Source organism: Giraffa tippelskirchi, chromosome 3 (genome assembly GCF_054371585.1).
Source record: "Giraffa tippelskirchi isolate mGirTip1 chromosome 3, T2T-mGirTip1v1.2.pri, whole genome shotgun sequence".
NCBI classification, from domain to species: Eukaryota; Metazoa; Chordata; class Mammalia; order Artiodactyla; family Giraffidae; genus Giraffa; species Giraffa tippelskirchi.
The window spans coordinates 86,602,636-86,618,961 of NC_137277.1; the positions used below are offsets into that span (position 1 = coordinate 86,602,636).

The 16,326-nt window shown below is 42.6% G+C and overlaps 1 long non-coding RNA gene across 1 annotated transcript in view; it reads left to right on the forward strand.

The window, feature by feature from the left end:
* LOC145541408 (uncharacterized) overlaps positions 1–14,669 on the forward strand; it is a 29,957-nt gene extending 15,288 nt beyond the window's left edge. Inside the window, exon 2 of the long non-coding RNA XR_014078985.1 lies at positions 13,578–14,669. This is a non-coding gene — a long non-coding RNA (uncharacterized LOC145541408). The remainder of the gene's footprint in view (positions 1–13,577) is intronic.
* Positions 14,670–16,326: the final 1,657 nt, after the last annotated feature.

The window sequence follows — 16,326 nt, forward strand, 5'->3', positions numbered from 1 at the left end:
TGACCAGGGATCGAACCCAGGCCCCCTCCATTGGAAGCACAGAGTCTTAGCCACTGGACCACCTGGAAAATTCCTGGTCTGTGTTTTCTTAAATTACATATTTGTCTACCTGGCATCCATTCATCATAGAGCCGATTATGTTAATATCCTCTTATTTTCTGTATTCTTGATACTCTGGGGTCCTTGTAGACCCAGAGATAGACTGTCCCTTCCAGGCTTGACTAATTCCTAAAGGTAATAAAAACTTGCCAAGGAACACACCTTTCATATGCAAACCAATCAATCTCCCATCTATACCCACAATGATCTCTTTATCTAACTCTCACACAACCTATTTCCCCCACCCTAAATCAAATTGAGGGCCAGTTACCAAGCAAGAGGGACAGCCCCTGTGTCCCAAGGCCCATTGCATTTATTCAAGCTGCTGCTGCTGCTAAGTCGCTTCAGTTGCGTCCGATTCTGTGCAACCCCATAGACGGCAGCTCACCAGGCTCCCCCATCTAAACCATTCACTCTGTCCTACCTTGCCTTTCACCAAGAAAGGCTCTTAATGATTCCTCCCCTCCTCTCTCCTGCCCATCCTTTCCCCCGGGGCCTTATCTGATGCAATGTAAAATCTTCATTCAACAGCACTGACATCTCCATGCCAAATCGCAAACCCCTGTAAATTAAATCCTGGGAATAATTTTAGAACAGGTAGCTAGGTTTCTTTAAAAATTCCGAGGATTTCCAAGAGAGGAAGAGGGACCATTGTGTTTTGTTTTTCATTTTAATTGCTGAATTAACTTTATCCAGCTCACTCAAACTTCAGCTTATGACCTTGAAAAGCAGAAAAGATCACTGAAAACCATGAAGTGACAAAACTACAAATGGGACTTAGCTGAGCAGACTGTACCCTAGTTAAAAACAAAAACATAAAATCACCTCTTCCTCCTGCCACTCTCAATAATTGCTATAGGAAAGGAGGCCTTGGAAATAGACAGCTGAACGGTGCAGGTGGTGTTGAATTTGAGGAGGTTTGTAGGTGAGGCCAGGATAGGGGGCTTCAGTTAGACCTGAAGAGGGGTGGATCACGGAAGAGCATCTGTTTCAGCCCTCAGACTTCCCTAGAACAAGCATTGAGGTGTCTAAAGGTGTCAGAGTAGAGTTTTTATATAAAAGAAAGATTTGACACAGAAGCCATTAGAGACCTAAGAGAATCTCAAAGTCAAACCAAATGTAAGTCAGAGAAGGTGCCTGAATGGGTGTTTAGAAGTCTAAGTCAGAGAAGTTGTGTGCATGAGTGTTTAGAAGTGTTTGTTGACTCTGATCAGCCTTTGAAAGGACAACCATAAAATGCAAATTATAGGTTTGCACTAGGGCAGGGGTCTGTAAATTCTTGGAAATGGTCAGATAGTAAACATTTGCAAGCCCTACTGTATTTGTCCCATCACCCCAACTCTGCCATTAAGCACAAAAGCAGCCACAGACTATATAAATGAATGAGTGTGACTGGGTCCAAAAAACTTCACTGATGGGCACTGAAATCTGGATTTTACACAATTTTCTCATGTCAAAAAATAGCATTCATCTTTTGATTTTTTTCCAACCATTTGAAAGTGTAAAAACCATTCTTAATTTCCAGGCTATAGTTGACTGACACTGTCCTTAGGGAATGAAGTTTAGAAGGCTAAAAAGATCTTAGGAGGAAAAAAAAAATGCTGGGCTTTGGTTCTTTTTCTGAGGATATTTGTTGGTGTGGGAAATCTTGCAAAACTCCTTAGCAAGGAACTCCTACTTCCATTGTGAATCTGTCTTGGTGTATTCAATCCTTGCTCGCCCTCTGACTCACTGGACAGGGTCCTAATCCCCTCTTCTCTGGTTGCTGTGGGCTCCTCTGTGTGTGGGGCCAATGTTAAGTTCCTGAGCTAAAGGAAATATCAGGATGGACTTATTTATGAGCCATAAGAGCATTTCTTGGATTTGGGACCTAGAAAAGGCATCAAAATAACCTGATCCAGCTCACATTTTATAGCTAAAAAACAGAGGCTTGGAGAAGGCAAATGGCTTGCCCAAGATCACCCAGCTCTCTGGAAACAGGCCTGGGACTAGAATTCACGCTTCCTAATTTATGAAAAAATTGTGAAGCTCTCTCAGGAAAAAATTATGAAGCTTGTTAAGGAATTGAAGCTGGGGGGGGTGCGGGGGATAAGTAATGTGTGGAGAGATTATAAGCACTTTTTTAAAGACATACAATATCATTAAAATGCCATCACCACATCTACAGAATATTTTTGTATTTCCAGTTCCAAACTTGGGGCAAGGAGGAAGAAATCGTGGAGCTCCAGGAGAGAGAAGTTGAGAAATACTTTTGCAAGGGCTGCTCAAATACACACCTTTACTAAGCATTCTCTACACATTACTACTACTAATAATAACATCTTCCATACATCAGTATTATAGAGCAGTTCTCAGAGTGTGGTCCAGAAACCTATGGGGGTCCCTAGACACTTTCAGAGGCTCCATGAGGTCAAAATTGTTTTCACAATGAAATGAAAACTTTATTTGCCTGTTTCACTGTCAACTCTCAAAAATGTACCGCAGGGACTTCCCTAGCAGTCCAGTGGTTAAGACCATGCTTCCAAATGCAGGGGCCCCGGTTTACCCCCTGGTCAGGGAACTAAGATCCTGTATGCCAAGTGACCTGGCCACATAGACACACAAAAAAATGTACAGCAAAATTTTCAGAGGCAACTCAGTGTGTAAAATTGTAACAGATGGAATACCAAACTAGATATAAAAATCTAACTGGTTTCTATCAAGCAAAACGTTAAAGAGATTTACAAAGAAAACAATATCATACTTGCTAAATTTTTTTGTTTTAGAAAACATTGTCACTTTTCTCACAAGTGTATTATGTGTTAAAATCTAATGGATTCACTATTATTTTTAAAATGAATCAACAAACAAGTATTTTAATTGCTCAGTTTTAATTTCTAATACAATAGATATCAATAAACAAACAAGTAACTTTTATTTGATTATAGCTCCTCAATAGTAAAGTAGTTCTCACCACAAAATTTGAGAACTCACTGACTTACAATTTTTTAGCTATTTTTCTCTCTCACACACACACACATACAAAAATTAATTTGAAAGTGTTAGTGAATTTTTGGCTTCCCAGGTGGCGCAGTGGTAAAGAATCCACCTGCTAGTACAGGAGATGCAAGAGAGTCAGGTTGGATCCCTGGGTCAGGAAGATCCCCTGGAGTAGGAAATGGCAACCTGCTCCAATATTCTTGCCTGGGAAATCTCATGGATGGGGAGCATGTCGGGCTTCAGTCCGTGGGGTCGCAAAGAGTTGGACTCGACTGAGTGCACATTCACTACTGCTGAATTTTCAGTAGCCTTTTATCATTATGCACTTTCTTAAAAGATACTAAAATTATAACTACTATTATATGGTTTAAAATGGTGCTTATCACCACAGAAATAAAATTCACATCACCACAGGAATAAAATTATAAATATCTAAGACAGAAAAACTCTACTGGGCAAATGATGCAGTTTAATCAATAAATCAATGGCAAGAAAAGAAAGAGGGTGAGGAAACAGGTAATAAGAAGATCTGGAAACCAAATGCAATGTGCCTACCTCATAAGGGAAGGGAAGGGAAGTCACTCAGTCATGTCCGACTCTTTGCGACCCCGTGGACTGTAGCCTACCAGGCTCCTCTGTCCATGGGATTCTCCAGGCAAGAATACTGGAGTGGTTTGCCATTTCCTTCTCCAGGGGATCTTCCCGACCCAGGGATAGAACCCAGGTCTCCCACATTGGAGGCAGACGCTTTAACCTCTGAGCCACCAGGGAAGTCCCTAATGCTAACAAACCAATCATATAACAAAGCACTCATGAGACAATGGAGGAAACTCGGATCCTCAGAAGATATTCAATGATATTAAAGAATAGTTAGTTTTATTTGTGTAATAGTGTATTGTGGTTGTGTTTTTTTAAACAATCCTTAGCTTTTAGGGATACATGCTGAATATTTATGGATAAAATAATTTGATATGTTGGATTTCCTTCCAAACAATCCAGTGGGAAGGGAAGCGAGAGATTTATAAACAAGATTGGCCATAAATTGGTAATTATCAAATCTTGGAGGTGGATACATGAGATACCATTCCTTATACATTTGTGTATGTTTAGAAAAGTCTACAATAAAAAAAAATTAATAGGTAGTCATGTTAAAAAAAAAAAAAGTGAGAAACTACTTCCCTAACTCATTCTTGATTTCAGTCAGTTCAGTTCAGTCGCTCAGTCGTGTCCAACTCTTTGCAACCCCCTGGACTGCAGCACGCCAGGCTTTCCTGTCCATCACCAACTCTCAGAGCTTGCTCAAACTCATGTCCATTGAGTCGGTGATGCCATCCAACCATCTCATCCTCTGTTCTTGATTTAGCCATTTGCAAATCAACAAGCCATATAATTGGGGGCAGGGAACTTCAACCTGGCCCTGCCTTGTAACCAGAACATCAGATGGTTAAGAAAACTCAGAGCAAGGAGCATATTGCAGGAGGGACTGCAACTCTACAGAAAGTCGCTGTAAAAAAAAAAAAGCTGCCTTCAAAGGGACTCTTGCTTTGGATGGAACACAGGGAACACAGGACCTGTGAAAAGAACACTTAGATCTTGTCCTACCTACTCCAAGATCCCCACCTGGGTATCTGCCAGTGTCCTAATCTGCAAGTATACTAGTCTCCCCTGAAGAGTCACCATGTTAGCAGGGGTATCCAGAAATGCCTGGAACAGGAACTATCATGCAAGTGGACCACTTTCCTCAAGCCTGAGTTCACTTACACTGACCTCTTAGAGCAGACATTTTTAATGACAAAATTTAACAGATGCATGCTAAAGAATAACTTATTTTATCTTTTATTTTTCTATATTGACAGTATTATTTTAAAAGCATATCGCACAAATGCTTATCACAACAACTTTGAAAAACAATTTAGAATTATTTACTGAAGTATAAGATATACATATCCTATGATCCCTCTATTCCATTCCATGGTACATATCCAACAGAAATGCACATATATTTGCACCAGGAGACAAATACATGAAATTCTTAACAGCAATGAAGTCAATCCAATGCCATTAGTAATAGAATGGATAAATTATTATATATTAAACAGACTGGAATATTGTACAGCAGTGAACATGAGCAAACAACAGCTACACCTACAACATGGATGAATCTTATAAAGTTGAGCAAAAAAGACATATACAAAAGAAAACTTTCCATAGTATAAATAAAAAATAGCAATTTAATCTCTTGGTAAAGACTAAGTACAGAATAGAAAAAAAGCCAAACTGGGGCACTTAATCCAGCACAGAGTCTAGTCTCTGGAAGATGAAACTGGGGGGACAAGAAGTTGGGTGGGTCACTTAAACCCAAAAAGACCAAGACTTTTCTTGGATGGATACTGGGAAAACAAAGCCTCACAAGCCTCACAGAGAGGCTAATTAGCTGTGGCTTTATGTTACCTAGCCAGGTTCACATCTGATATGGGCAGGCTAGGTAGCCAAGTCAGTGTCTCTTTTTTTATTTTATTTATTTATTTGGCCATGCCACACAGCATGTAGGATCTCAGCTCCTGACTAGGGATCAAACCCATGCCGCCTGCATTGGAAATGCACTCTTAACCACTGGACTGCCAGGGAAGTCCAAGTCAGTGTTTCTTAGTATTAGTCCATCTAAATATAGAGTTCAAAAACAGGCAAAATTTTAAAAAGCAAGGAAGTGGTTACCATAAAAGTCAGGCTAATGGTTACCTGGAGAGACGAGGAAGGTTGAGAGAGAGGTGATCCGGATGCGAAACATAGGAAGTAGTTCAGGCAGCAACAGCAATGTTCTAATTTTTTTAATCTGGGTGGCGTTTTGTGTTTTTTCCTAATTGTATTTACTTTATAATTTTCTATCGTACTTTGTGTTTTATGCACCTTTATGTGTGTTATCTTTCACAATTAATAAAGGTTTAGAATAAATAAATCAACCTCACTTTATATAACTATAAAAGTCCCTCTGGAATCACTAGATTTTAACAAGTGTATTAATACACATTGATTTTTGGATGAAGGTATGCAAAGTGGAAGGCAACTATTTCTGACTTGATAAATTCCCATATGTTAAGTTCTCATGCCTGTTGATTTAAATATAGATAAGCTGTAGAATAAAAGCTGTAAACACAAAAGTATGTTTAACATGGCTTCCCAGGTGGCTCAGAGGTAAAGAATCAGCCTGCCAATGCAGGAGAGAAGAGTTCAATCCCTAGGTTGGGAGGATCCCCTGGAGGAGGAAATGGCAACTGACTCCAGTATTCTTGCCAGGAAAATCCCATGGACAGAGGAGCCCCACAAGCTACAATCCATGGGGTCACAAAGAGTAGGACACAACCAAGTGACTAAGCGTGCACACACACACGTTGAACACACTATTCCAAAACATGACATTTGACTTCCAAACAATCCCAAGAACATTCTAAGAACAACTTGGAAAAGTATTATAACTAATACAACAATTTAATTTGAACCTTCTCCATTTTACTAACCCTTATACCAACTGAGCTAAGATTTCCAGGCCATGAAAAGTAATTTGAAAAAACTGACACATTTTCAGAACACAGGAAAACCCCTGCTCTGGAGATCAGCTCTACAAGTTGGTTCAAGCAAATTTCAATATGCAAATACATGCTTTTAAATTAAGCTTCATTAAAATGCACTTACTAGTTTAAGTGGAGGCTGATTTTGTAACCACATTTGGAATTTAGATTCTTACTACTTTAAAACAAATGCTATGTAAACATGAAAATTAGATAAATGATTCTTTGCCCTCATTCTACAACACTTTTCACTTGAAATGTTTGATGTACTTTAAGATACAAATCCTCAACATATCCCAGGAAATGGAGTCCCTAGACTTTGGAAATAAACTTAAACCAAGTCACAAGCAGACTGCCCTGAGGTCATGGAGACCATTGGTGCAGGGTTTGCTTGAAGCTACTGAGTTTGGGGGCAGGTTATGACACAGCAATAGGTAACTGATAGAGATACCTCAAACTTATTATGTTTAAAACTAAACTCAGAGCTGATCATTATGCAATGTGATAGAAGTGCTAATGATCACTACAATGGCAATCACATTGCAATATTAATATTTAATGTATCAGATAAACATGTTGTATACCTTAAATTTATACAGTGTTTTATGTCAAATATATTTCAATTTTCAAAAATGAGCATGACTATAGTCCAATAAAACTGTATCTAAAAAAACAACTAAACTCATAGTGTTCTCCTCAATTTAAGCTTCTTCCAATATTCTGTCTTGATAAACAGTAACACCATCCATCCAGTTATTCATGCCAAAGACCTGGGAGTCAGCCTTGATGCTTCCCTCATCTTTGACCTCACCAAATTCCATTAATTCTACTTCCTAAATATTTCTGGAATTCACTCATTTCTAACATTTTCTCTCTGTCCACTTAGTTTAGCAGCTAAACTACAGGGGAAAAAAATACTTGATTGGTCTCCTCACATCCATTCTTGTCCCTTCTATATCCATTCTCCAGACAATAAAGTGTTCTTTAAAAAAGAAAGAGAAAACAAGAAAAACTCTGCAACAGAGCCTATTAAGAGGATGATAAGACAAGCTACAGGGTGGGAGAAAATACCAGCCAACAACATATCCAACAAAGACTGGAATACATAAAGTTTCAAAACTCAGTAATAAATACGCAAATAATCCGTTGGGCAAAAGACATGAAGAAACATTTCACTGAAAAAAAAGATATGCATTTGGCAAATAAGCACATGAAAAGATGCCCAACATCATTATCTGTTAGAGGAATGGGAATTAAAGCCACATGAGATACCATCACACAGCTATCAGAATTGCTAAAATAGAAAACAGTGGCACCACCAAATGGTCATGAGTATGTGGAGAAACTAGATTCATACAGTGCTGGTGAGAATATGAAATGGTATAGCCACTCTGTTCAACAATTCGGCAGTGTATTAATTTGTAGAGCCACCATAACCAAGAACCAGAGATTGGTTATGCATTCCAGTCTTTGTTGGATATGTTACTTGCAGATATTTTCTCCAACCCTGTAGCTTCTCTTATCATCCTCTTAATAGGCTCTGTTGCAGAGTTTTTCTTGTCTTCTCTTCTTTTTTAAAGAACACTCTAAACAACAGGCATTTGTTTTCTTATAATTCCAGAGGCTAGGAATCACATATCAAAGTGTCAGTAGCGTCAGCTGCTTCTTTTTTCATTCCAGGTTTATTGAGATATATTTCACATATAACATTGTGTAAGTGTAAGATATACAGTTTCATTTGATACACTTGCATATTGCAAAATGATTATCATTCTGCTTTTGCTAACATCTCCAACACAGGGTTGATTTCTTCTGAGGCCTCTCCCCTTGGCTTACAGAGGGCTGTCTTCTCCCTGTGTCTTCACATGCTCTTCGCCCTGTGTGTGTGTCTGTGTCCTAACCTCTTCTTTTTACAAAGACACAGTCATATTGGATTAGTACTCCTGATCGTATATATCAGAGAAACAAAGACCTTGTTAACACAAAAACATATACACACATATTCATAGCAGCTTCATTCATAATAACCAAATCTGAAAACAATCAGGTGTCTTACAGGGGGTGAAAGGTTAAACTAGTAGTACACCAGTTTACTAAACAAGTTTTTAAAATTATAAAATATTGATACATACAATCTGGATGAATCTCCAGAGAATTATGCTGATGAAAAAAGACAAACCCAAAGGTTTCATATGATTCCATTTATATAACATTATTGAAATGACAAAAATTATAGGAATGGAGAACAGATTAGTCATTGTGAGGGGTCAAGAAGCAGGTGGGAGTGGTTGTGATTTATACTATAACTTTGTAAGACATTGCCATTGGAAGAAAAGTGGGTAAAGAGTACAAAAGATGTCTATTATTTCTTACAACTGCATGGGAATCTATAATTAAATCAAAATAAGATTAATTTTTTAAATCCTTTGAACCTTTAGCTTTCCCATTGCTCCTAGGTCAAAAATCTATTAGGTCTTATATGATCGAGCTCCTTCCTACCTTGCCAGCTTCATCTTCCACACTCTTCTCAGGCTCCGTGGTCCAATCCAACTGACCTTCTTCCATGTCTGCAAATATCCCTTTCAGACTCTGAAATTTGCACATGTTATTCTTTCTTCCTATAATATTCTTCTCAACTTTTTACCTCGCTAACTCTAATTTACCCTTCAAGTCTCTGATGTGTCACTTTTTTCATTCAGTCACTCACTAGGTGATGGGATCCTGCATATAAGATACAGATGGTCCAAACCAACAGAGTTTACAGCATTTGGCCATCTGGGTCCAGGGTACTTTTGGTGTTTATTTTCCCCTATCATCCCAAGACTTAAGTAAAATCTTGTTTAAACATCTCAGGATTCCCCCAGCTATGCTTTAAATTAGGATAAGAAGACCAGATGGTCAGAGTATCAAAAGTGTAATGGAAAAAAAGAGTGTTATCGAATCCTCCATATAGTGAGACATGCCCAAGGAGAAACTATTAGGGTACAAGAGTCAGGGCTTGGGTCTTCCCTGGTGGTCCAGTAGTTAGGACTCTGCAGGGTTAGGACTCTGGGTTTCACCCCTGGTCAGAGAACTAAGATCCTACATGCCCCGCAACTGGCGCTGCAAAGTTCAGCTGCCACTTCCTTTACAAGATGTGAAGAGTCTGGGGGCTTACTGATGTTATGGGTAAATGATTACATTTTGTTTTGTTTAAAAAAAAAAAAGCAAACAGCACTTTCCTCATAGTAAAACATACAATTTGTTGGTTCTATTACTAATTGGGCTGATGCAGATGAAGACACTATGTTAAATGATCTCTGGGTGTCATAAAAGTCTTAGGTGTGGCAGCAATCCATGTGACTCCTTAGTGGTCAAACTTTTCTGGAAGAAATAAATTTTGCTCAGTTCTGGATGGAATCAAAGCATATTATCCATCTAAAACTTGACTATGTAGTTTGACATAGGCAAGGAGAATACTGCTGAGAACCAGACAATAAGCAAAAGTACTATCTTGAAATGGTCTAAAACGACATCTCAAAGTCCTTTCACTTAGGTTTGTATATACTCTCCTTAAAGGAAAGCCTTTAGGGCCCTTTTAGTGGGAGGTTTCCTGCCATGCTTCTTTTTTTTTAATTAATTTATATATTTTTAATTGGAGGATAATTACTTTACAATATGCGGTGGGTTTTGCCATACATCAACATGAATGTGTTTCCTATTTTAAGTTATTTCACTATCAGCACCTCTTGCCTTTGTACTGCCTTTATTTTGGCCCATCCCATTAGCTTAGACCCCCTTCACAGATCACCGCCTTGCGGTGAAGGGACTTGCATAACTCAATGAAGCTATGAGCCATGTCGCTATGTAGCCATGTTGTGTTGTTGTATATGACCCAAGACAGATGGGTCACAGCAAAGGGTTCTGACAAAATGTGATCCACTGGAGGAGGAAATGGTAAACCACCCCAGTATACTTGCTGTGAGGCCTCAGGAACTGTATAAAAGGACAAAAAGATATGACACTGAAAGATGAGTCCCCCAGGTCTGAAGGTGTCCAATATGCTACTGGGGAAGAGCAGAGGAGAACTACTAATAGCCTCAGAAGAATGAAGCGGCTGGGCCAAAGTGGAAACGAAGGTCAGTTGTAGATGTGTCTGGTGATGAAAGTAAAATGTGATGCTGCAAAGAACAGTATTGCATAAGAACCTGGAATATTAGGTCCATGAATCAAAGTAAATTGGATGTGGTCAAGCATGAGATGGCAAGAATAAACATCGACATCTTAGGAATCAGTGAACTAAATGGACCAGAATGGGTGAATTTAATTCAGATGACCATTATATCTACTACTGTGGGCAAGAATCCCATAGATGAAATGGAATAGCCCTCATAATCAACAAAAGAGTCCAAAAGGCAGTACTTTGCACACCCTCAAAAATGACAGAATGATCTCAGTTCATTTCCAAGGCAAGCCATTCATCACAGTAATCCAAGTCTATATCCCTACTATCTATGCCAAAGAAGCTGAAGTTGATCAGTTCTACAAAAACCTAGGAGACCTCCTAGAACTAACACCAAAAAAAAAAAAAAAAAGTTCTATTTATCATTGGGTATTGGAATGCAAAAGTAGGATGTCAAGAGATACCTGGAGTAATAGGCAAATTTGGCCTTGGAGACAAAATGAAGAAGGGCAAAGGCTAACTGAATTCTGCCAAGAGAATGCAATACTGTGGATCCAAAATAGACTGCAATAGGAAGTGGGCTTATTGCCTCATGACAACTCCTAAGAGTAATGAGCATGTGCCAAAAGCAAGACTGACAATGACATAAAGAGGAGGGCAACACATAGCAGGGTGACAAAACTCCTGCAACCTGTCACCTTTAAAAAGAAACACATATGATTTAGACTTAGACTTGCCATAACCTCAACAATGATCATCTTAAGATTTAAGTTCCTGATGAGAACAATGAGCTGTGCTGACCTATTTCTATTCATGGACTGAATGCACCAAGGAATCAAATGGTTTGAGTTCTACACTTGGCTCCTAATTCAATCTCTAGCTTTCACAGATAAAATATATTCTGGGTGGTTTTTTTTTTTTCTTTTTGTAACTTGCTGACAGTCATCATATTCTGACTCCAAGGTCATATTAGTTACAGTAGTTTAGGCTGCTATAAATATATTTTTTAAATCCCCAAAATCAGTAGCTTAAAATATGAGAAGCTTATTTCTTGGTCAGGTAAGCATTCAAGGCAAGTATTAAAGATTCCTTAGGAGAGATTCCTCTGAGTGATTACCCTAGGGCCATGTCATCTGCATGGTTGACTCTGGGTCCAACCAGCGGAAGAGAGGCAGGGCGGAGTCTCAACTCTGTCTTCAATGTCGCATCCTAGGAGTGGCACGAGTGACTCTCCCTCTGTTTAATCGATTGCCTAGAATTGAATTACATCTTTAATCTAACTGTAAGGGTCACGTGGAAATGGTGGTCTAGCTGTGCTCCCAAAAAAAAATCAGATTTGGGGAGACAGCACTTGGTCTATTCCACAATTTTCCATCACTATCCCAAATGATGAGGTTTTATCCTGATTAAACACTAAATTGAGGCACGGTGTAGTTAAGTAATTTTCCCAAGGTCACACAACTAGCAAATGGCCAAGTTAGAAATTGAGCCCAGGGGACTTCCCTAGTGGTCCAGTGGCTGAGATTCTGAGGTCCCAATGCAGGGGACCTGAATCCAATACCTGGTCAAGGAACTAGATCCCATATGCCACAGCTAAGACCCAGAGCAGCCAAATAAATAAAAAAATTTTTAAAAAGAAAGAAAGATAGGTCAAGGATATGGTCTTTAAAAAAAAAAGAAAGAAAGAAACGGAGCCCAGAGTCTATACGTTAAACCACTCCAATATATTTCAATACTGTTTGATTCTCTTACAAATTACTTTGCAATTTTTTAAATAACAATGTTTCCTCTTATTTCAAAAGGATGCAAGGAGCTAGGCATAGCTATAGAGGGTTTATTGTCAACAAACTGCAGGGCTCCTCTTCGTCCCCCTCTTCAGTTTCAAAGAGGTGTAGAAGCAGCCTGGGTATGCCACTCACGGAAAGTACTTAAGGCTCTGCAGAGTGGGGCTCTGTCCAGGGGACTGAATAAGGGTAGTGCAATGCCACATGGGTTAGGAACAGCCTTCAGAGCCTTTCCTAAATTCGGTGCTGCAGGCAGCCCTGCGCTCCCCACATCCTAGCTCCTGACCTCTTTTTAAGACACATGGGCCATGCACTGCGGATCGGGAGGCGGATGCCTACATCCTCAGACTGCTCTGGTCCACTGGAGTCAGCAGGCCTCCTCTGCTCTCAGCCCTCTGCCTGGAGAAGGCGTCCTTATGCACTGGAGAAGAAAACGGGGTAACACCCTTGCCTTGGCCTCTTAGAACCTGCAGTGCCTAGACCAGAGAATGCCCAGTTCTTCAGATGCATGGGCAGCAGACAAGAAAATGTGTTATTCCCAGGCAATAATCCTAGGAGGAAGGTATTGGTTTTTTTGTTTGTTTGCTTGTTTTTGTTTTTTATTTAAGCATAGCTGACTTACAATATTATGTCAGTTTCAGGTTTACAACAAATGATTCAGCATTTTTATAGATTATACTCCCTGTATACTTGGAGAAGGAAATGGCAACCCACTCCAATATTCTTGCCTGGAGAATCTTAGGGACAGCGGAGCCTGGTGGACTGCCGTCTATAGGGTCGCACAGAGTCGGACATGACTGAAGCGACTTAGCAGCAGCAGCCCTATATACTTATTATAAACTATTGGCTATATTCCCTGTGCTATACATTACATCCCTGTAACTTATTTTATACCTTTTAATCCTCTTCACCTGTTTTTGCCCCTCCCCCTCGGAAGGTATTATTATTATTATTATTATTATTATTATTATTACTTGCATTCTACAGATGCAAACAGTGAAGCACAGAAAAAAGAAGTCCTTGCTCCAAGGTCACACAGTAACAGCAGCGGTTCAGCCCAACACAGTCTGGCTCCAGAGCCAAGGAGTCTGCAAGCACATCCTCTTTGCATCCGCTGAAAGTGCAAAGTGAAGGTCCCAGTGTTCTGAGCTGGGGATCGTAGTTGGGGGTGGGGTGGGGATGAGGGGGTAACTTACTCCATCAGCGCGCATGGCCCGCCTGCCGGGCTTGAGATCTGAAGCTTGTAGCCGCGGAAGGAGGACGCGTGCCTCTCGCCCACTGACACCTTGCCCGCCTTGCCGAGTGTCCGGCCCTGGCAGCGCCTCCGAGCCCGGGGAACCCTTCGCCCCACTGTGAGCGCCCTGGTCGGGTCAGGAAACCCCGCTTTCTCTCTCTTTGCTTTAACCGCCGAATAGACAATAAAGCGACAGGGGCTTGGATCTGGCTCAGGAAGACCTAGAAGGTAGTCCGGGAAATTGGTCTGAAAGTTCTAGAAAGAAGCACGCTTAACTGAGCACCCAGCGCCAGGACGCAGGTTGCGGCTGTGAAGAAGCGTCCGCTCGCCAGGCCCTTCGGGTTTACCCACTAGAGCAGGGGGCTCCGGTGCGCAAACTCGGCGGGGACAGAACACGGGGCGAGGAGCTGGGGTTCGCAGGCGAGGTGGAAGGGGGCACCCGCCTTCCCCTCGCGCCCCCTATAGGGACCCTCGAGTGTGTTCCAGGGGTCCCCCTAGTCCGCTGGGGCCCCTCCGGGCAGGGCCGGCGCAGGCTAGTCTCCCGGAGAAGCTCCGTCCAGTCCACCCCTGGCGCCGCTGCCCCGGAGCCCCTGCCCGGGACCTCCAGGCCTGAAACTCGGCCTCGGGTGACAGCGGCCTTGCCTTTGTGGCCCGGACCTGCAGTTCGACTCCCGACGCCGCTACGTTTCCTGAAGCGCCAAAAAAAAAAAAAGTCAGTCTCTAAGCCTTGGTTTCCGCGATGTGGATAATTGTGTCCCGACCACATAAGATGGTTCCCAGGGCTCAGTCCTTGGCAGAAATCCTGGCGATCCCGAAACGCTCAAGAAATAAATGCTGGCCATCACTATTAGTCATGGCAATACGTACTTTTTCCACGAGACTGTAAGGTACTGGGGGACAGGCACTCCCAACAGCTGGCAAGGTACCCGGCATGGTAAGCGGTCAGCGGGACTGGCTGGCTGAGACACTCGAGCTCGTGGGGAAGGCGGGGGGTGGGGGGCGGAGAGGTGAGGCGAGGGGCCACCAAAGGTGCGGAAACGCCCGGGTCTGTGAGTGCAGACTGGAGAGGTGAGGTGAGGGTGCGGCTGGGGGCTGCCAGGGCAGCACAGGGCAGACGACCCGAAGGCCATCTACTCTTTGCACGGACCCTGGGCCCCACGCGAAGTCCCCGAAGAATTTTCCAGAAGGTTTTTTTCCTTCCAGTCAGAGTGTGTCTACTATGTCCTCTCCTCGAGTCTATGCAAGGGAGACGAAAAATGTGTGGGATTCAAGAACACTGATCCCTGCTAGCCTGCAGACCAGAGGGGCTGGGAGGGGCTGGCCACACCACGAGTCCCTCAAGGCCTCTTTAGGGGCTGGGGACGGGGATGGGGGTGGGGTGGAACCAGGTTGAGGACACTAGTGAAGCGAAAAGACTGAGCGAGAGTTGTGCCCCAGATGATGCAACGTCCAGTGGGGAAAGGATAAGAGCACGGCCAGGCTGGTCCTGGAAAGATGGAGATGAGAGGTTCCCATAAACCAAACCCTCTCCCGAGGTCTGTGACTTCTAGAAAGAATTCCCAAGAGACCTGAAATTGCAGGACCCTAGAGGTAACACTTTGGGAACAAAAACACGAAAGAATGCCTCTCGGACCAATGGCCCGGAAATCCGTGTCCCTGGGACCCTCGACGGCAGAGTGGGGACAGAAGGCAGTCTAGCAGCAGCGCGTGTGACCCCGAGCGAGGTAGGTGAATGAGAAAGAGACTGTCCTGGCTGCGCACGAACAGCCCTCGGGCGCCCACCCTCTGCCGGCAGGGGGCATCCTCTCCCCCAGGGCACCCCTCGGCGTTGGCTTTCTGTGTAATGGAGGACGCCCAGTGTTCCCGCAGACACGATGCGGACGCCCTGGCCTCCTGACCCAGGCCAGGAACTGAAAGCTAGGCGCAACAGACCTATTCAAAAAGCCGCTCGCTGTCTTCCGGAGATCGGCAGCTGTTCAACGGAGGCTTACAGTAAATACCCTGCGGTTTACACTATGGCAACAGAGAAAGGAGGTGTACTTAACTCAAAGGAAGTCGTTTCTACGCTGGAGCCTCAGTGTTCCTGTGTACAATGGGAACGATGATTACGTCCTTGTTTGCAAGGGTTGTCACAAGGCTCCCAAGTAAGGAGACGGTGAGACTCCGTGACCAGATAAAGTACCGTGGGGACACCCTGATGGGCCTGGAATCCAAAGCAGGAAGGTCTCAGCGATGATGTGGAACATACAAGACCAGAGCAGAGACACTGATCCCCCTCCTTCCCCCATCCTTCTATAGAAAACGGGAAGGAGGATGCCTTGAGGTGGAGGAGGAATTTTGGCCGCAAGAAGACATGTCTAATTACCCCAAACTCGGTCTGAGCCCAGCCAAACTCCTCTCCAATCATTATGGAGAGAGGCATGCCCCTACTCTGAACTGCTGAAGAGAGTGTCAGTTCTCTCCAGTACCGCCTCCCTGACTTTAGACCAAAGGGAGGAAATC